This window comes from Triticum aestivum, chromosome 3A (genome assembly GCF_018294505.1).
Source record: "Triticum aestivum cultivar Chinese Spring chromosome 3A, IWGSC CS RefSeq v2.1, whole genome shotgun sequence".
Lineage (NCBI taxonomy): Eukaryota > Viridiplantae > Streptophyta > Magnoliopsida > Poales > Poaceae > Triticum > Triticum aestivum.
The window spans coordinates 317,737,432-317,743,009 of NC_057800.1; positions in this window are offsets into that span (position 1 = coordinate 317,737,432).

The following is a 5,578-nucleotide window of genomic DNA, read 5'->3' on the forward strand; positions in this document are numbered from 1 at the left end:
AATGGCGCGCGGTCCCTTGGGATTGAATTCCCACAAGCAAAGAGGCCGGCGTTTGCAAGGCTGGACTTAACGAACCAGCATAACTTGTGTTACCCCGACCAAACTAAAATCTCCATTAAAGAGATCTTGAATGCGGCTTTGCAGTATAGGCACATCCTTGGCCGGACCCCAGCCCAATCCTTTGTTAATCCATGACATCAGCGGTGGTGGAGGGCCTGGGCGGAAGACAGGGGCGGCCGCCCACTTGGCACTTCTAGGAGCCGTGATGTAGAACCACTCCTGTTGCCACAATTCAGACACCTCTGGAATGGAACCTTTGGGCCATGCAGCTCCCGTCATCTTGTGTATTGAGGCGCCTCCACACTCCGCATGTTGCCCCTCGATCATCCTCGGTTTTACTTCAAAGGTCTTAAGCCATAGGCCAAAGTGAGTGGTAACCCGGAGGAAGGCCTCGCACACAACAATAAATGTCGTGATATGAAGAAAGGAGTCTGGAGCTAGATCATGGAAATCTAGCCCGTAGTAAAACATCAAGCCCCTGACAAAAGGATCCAATGCAAGGCCTAGACCTCAGAGGAAGTGGGAGACGAACACGACGCTCTCGTTGGGTTCGGGGGAGGGGACGGCCTGCCCCCGGGGAGGCAGCCGATGCAGAATCTCGGCAGTCAGATATCTGGCCTCCCTCAACTTTTGGACGTCTTCTTCCGTGATGGAAGAAGGCACCCATCGGCCTTGAAGGCTAGATCCGGACATGACTGAAGGTTCGGAGCACCTGACCTGAACTTTGGGCATTTGAGCTTGAGGTGGGGGAAGGATTCGATTGAGCACGGGAGGGAAAAATAAAAGGCCTCGTCTCTTTAGAAAGAGGGTGGATATCGAGCATCCTCTCCGTGTCCGTTTGGACTTGCCTATGATCTAAGAGTCCTAGAATCGGTTGGGTTACCCATGCCCGTATTGATGAGAATCCCGGAATAAGGGGACACGATCTCTGCTTTGACACAACGTGCCAAGGAAACCGCCTCGCATAACGCGCTAAGGTGGGATACTGAAACGACTCGGATAAAGGCTTGGCCGTGGTGTGTCATGCTACGGAATACGTCAGCAGATTAGATTTGTGTAAATATTATTCTCTCTATGGCAATATGTGGAAACTTATTTTGCAGAGACGGACACTTTCTTTGTATTCAAAATCTTCTATGAAGTACTTGGAGGAGGAACCCGCCTTGCAATGCCGAAGACAAACTGCGCGCCGGACTCGTCGTCATTGAAGCCTAGTTCAGGGGCTACTCAAGGAGTCCTGGATTAGGGGGTGTTCGGATAGACGAACTATACCTTCAGCCGGACTCCTGGACTATGAAGATGCAAGATTGATGACTCTGTCCCGTGTCCGGAAGGGACTTTCCTTTGCGTGGAAGGCAAGCTTGGTGATACGGATATGAAGATCTCCTACCATTGTAACCGACTCTATGTAATCCTAACCCTATCCGGTGTCTATATAAACCGGAGGGTTTTAGTCCGTAGGACAACATACACATCAACAATCATACCATAGGCTAGCTTCTAGGGTTTAGCCTCTCTGATCTCGCGGTAGATCTACTCTTGTACTACCCATATCATCAATATTAATCGAGCAGGACGTAGGGTTTTACCTCCATCGAGAGGGCCCGAACCTGGGTAAAACTTCGTGTCCCTTGCCTCCTGTTACCATCCGTCCTAGACGCACAGTTCGGGACCCCCTACCCGAGATCCGCCGATTTTGACACCGACACCAGTCTTCTCATGCGAGAGTCCTGAAGAAAGACAACCGGCACGCGGCTCCCATGCTGGTGAGGCACTGGGTCGCGTGCCCTAACTCATCCGCCCCAAATAGCTCATGTGAGAACAAGGCACCAAGGACCATGGGAGGTGACGTGCACGGGATCAGGCCCACGAGCCAGAGCTCAGCCACTTGGGTTTAGCGATGCCGTACGGACGGACCCGAGCATAGACGCCATGCCAGTCCTTAATCATGAGGCCGTCGAGGGTGGGTTTGCAAGGGAGTACCATGTTAATGGTGACAAAGTATCGGACAGACATGTGATAATCATAAAGCAACTCACGATTGAAGGGTAGAGCCAGTTCTAATAGATGCAAAAACAATACATGCCGCAGGGACAGACCCACGCGGCTTGGGGATAATGCAACCCGAGGGGCACCCCCAACTGAACAAACCAAAAAGTGTCACCTGGCACTGTTGCTGAAGAGGTGTTGAGGTAGCCGAAGACGCGCGCTGCAGAAGTCGCTCCTCACGAGTCGACCAGGCCCTAAACCTGAGGAGGCTCTGGGGGCCCGGGGGGCTTGCGAGGAACCGTCGCCACCTCCGATAGGATCGCCCGGTGTCTGCCCTCCTGAGCCTCGCATGCGGCGCTGGTGCACAGCAGGTGTGTTCAACAAGCCAAAAGGCATGCAAACATAGCTATGAGGTGTCCCCTCGCACCGGCCAACGCAGGACGGCCAGAAGAGCTCCTAAGACACGACCATGTTGAGCCCAAGGATGTTAACACAGGCGTGTAGCTCGCTGTTCTCGCCAGGATAGGGAGCTGCGCTGAGTGGTGGGCGACGATCACCTCGCATAGCTCTTGCCTCCTGAAGCTCCTCAATCGCCTTGGTGATGAACTCCTGAGCACCTGGCGCGTCGTGCCTTGCAATTTCCTCTCGGAAGCGCGCGTTGAAGCACGCTTCCACGTGGTGCCCGAGCGCCTCCCTTGTGACGCTGGCCAGGTCAGAGGCCCTCCGAAAGAGAGACCCTGAGCCCCCCAGCCTGAGAGGGGTGCCGGGCGCGCCTTCCTATGCAAGAGGGGAAGGCGCCCCGTCAGTGGGTGCAGGGCTTGATGAAGCACCTCCGGACATTCCACCCTCCTGAGGTCCTTGGCGGAGCAGCTGCTTCTTTTTCTTGGGGACAGCCTCAGGAGGGTAGCTAGCGCCATCGACATCTGGGTCCTCGACCGCTGCAACTTGGTAGGTGCGCTCGAGAGAGCACACCGCGTCCTTCTCCTCACAGGCGACCGTAATGATGCCGCAGCTTCCTAGAATCTTGAGGACATGGTAGCCATGGTGGGTCACAGCCATGAACTTGGCTAGGGCCGGATAGTCGAGGATGGCGTTGTATGGGAGGTGAATGTGGGCAACGTCGAAGTCCATGAGGTCAGTACGGTAGTTGTCATGCTTGTTGAAGGTGACAGGGAGGCAGATCTGCCCTATCGGGGGGTGGAGCCATCGGTCACTCCTGAGAAAGGCTTGGTCGGCTACAGCTGGTCATAGGGCACCTGGAGTCAGTCGAACGTCTTTACGGAGAGAACATTGAGCCCCGCACCGCCATCGATGAGTGTCTTGGTGACGAGCACATTGCTGATGGTAGGCGAGTAGAGCATTGGGAGGGCACCAGCAGTTGCCGCACACTTGAGATGGTTGGAAGAGTTAAAGGTGATGGTGTACTTGGACCACCTGAGCGGACGCGTCGCCTCGAGCTTGGGGAGGGCTGCCTTCACCTCACACGCGAACTGCTTGAAGATGCAACGGGAGGTTGGGGCCTAAGCGCCTCCTAGGATGCAAGCGATGGCACGAGGCACCTGGAAGCCCCCAGCCCTATCGTCCAAGTGGTGGTTGACACGTCTCCAACGTATCTATAATTTATGAAGTATTCATGCTGTTATTTTATCATTGTTGGGTGTTTTACAATCATTTTATAGCAACTTTATATCATTTTTTGGTACTAACCTATTGACCCAGTGCCCAGTGCCAGTTGTTGTTTTTTGCTTGTTTTTTACATTGCAGAAAATGAATATCAAACAGAGTCCAAACACCGCGGAACTTTTTGTGGATTTTTTGTGGGCCGGAAGAGTCCCGATGGGCCAAAGAAGCACCTGAGGGGTGCCCTGATGGGGGCACAACCCACCAGGGCGTGCCAGGGCCCGCTGGCGCGCCCAGGTGGGTTGTGCCGACCTTGGTGGCCACCCGTACCCCTTCTTTGCACTATGAATTCCCAAATATTTCGAAACCCCTCGGGGTTAACCTAAATCATAAGTTCCGCCGCCACAGTGCTCCGTATCCACCGAAAACCAGTCTAGACCCGTTCCGGCACCCTGCCGGAGGGGGAATCATCTCCCGTGGCCATCTTCATCATCCCGGCGGCCACCACGATGAGGAGGGAGTAGTCCACCCTCGGGACTGAGGGTTTGTACCAGTAGCTATGTGTTTAATCTCCCCCTCTCTCTCGTGATCTATATCATGGGCTTTGTTAGTATAGTCAGATCATATGATGTTTCTCCCCTCTATACTCTTGTTGTGATGAATTGAATTTTTACCCTTTGAAGTCTTTTCATGTCGGATTGAATATTCAGAGATGAGAACACATGATATATGTCTTGCGGTATGAATACTTGAAGTGACAATTGGGGTATCTTATTGATTCACTTGATATATGTTATGGCATTCAACTCGCGGATTCTCACAGTGATATTGGGGTAATCTATGCATAGGGGTTGATGCATGTTTTTCTCCGATGGAAACTTCGCGGTCTCTTTATAGTTCTTTGTGTGGATTGAGTATTATGAATATGAATATGCTTTGGTGTTGAAAGGATCGATATAGTTGACTAGAGGGGGGTGAATAGGCAACTAACAATTTTTTAGCTTTTCTTTACCAATTTAAACTTTGCGTCAAAGTAGGTTGTCTAGATATGCAACTAGGTGAGCAACCTATATAATGCAACAACAATAAATAAACAAGAAAGCAAGGGAAGTAACACAAGATAAGCTTGCACGAGTAAAGGGATGAGATAAGCAAGAGTGGAGTCGGTGAAGACGAGGATGTGTTACCGAAGTTCCTTCCCCTTGAGAGGAAGTACGTCTCCGTTGGAGCGGTGTGGAGGCACAATGCTCCCCAAGAAGCCACTTGGGCCACCGTATTCTCCTCACGCCCTCACACAATGCGAGATGCCATGATTCCACTATTGGCCACTACTAGGAAAACGCTTATACACAGTAGCCTAGCAGTAGCGCTGGAAAGAAATAAACGCTGCTGCTATTTAGAAGTAGCGCATTTCCATTAAAGCGCTACTCGTAACTCCATAGTAGTAGCACTGTGAAGCAGAAAAGTGCTACTACTATGTGGGACCAGATGAGGCCACCCACTGTTTTCGTAGTTGTAGCGGTGTACAGAAAAAAGCGCTACTACTAACAGTTTAGTAGCAGCGCTCTTTTTTATGCGCCGCTACTGCTAGTGGGCCCCATGTAGTAGTAACGCTTTTCCTAGAAAGTGCTACTACTAAGTCCAATAGCAGCAGCACTTTTTTCAAGGCAGCGCTACTACTAGGTGCGGCTGGTGCCACCTTTTCCACCCCCTTCCCCTCCTCTCCCCCACTTTGCCCTCTCTCCCCCTCCTTTCCCCTCTCCCCTCTCCACTCTAGCTTCACCATTGTTTCTCTTCTTCTCTCTTCCTCCTACCTCTCTTCTCTCCTCATTAATGGCACCCTCCTCCATAAATGTCCTCTCTCTTTCTCATGCACCTCTCTTCTCCCCCCATTAATGCCCCCATCCAC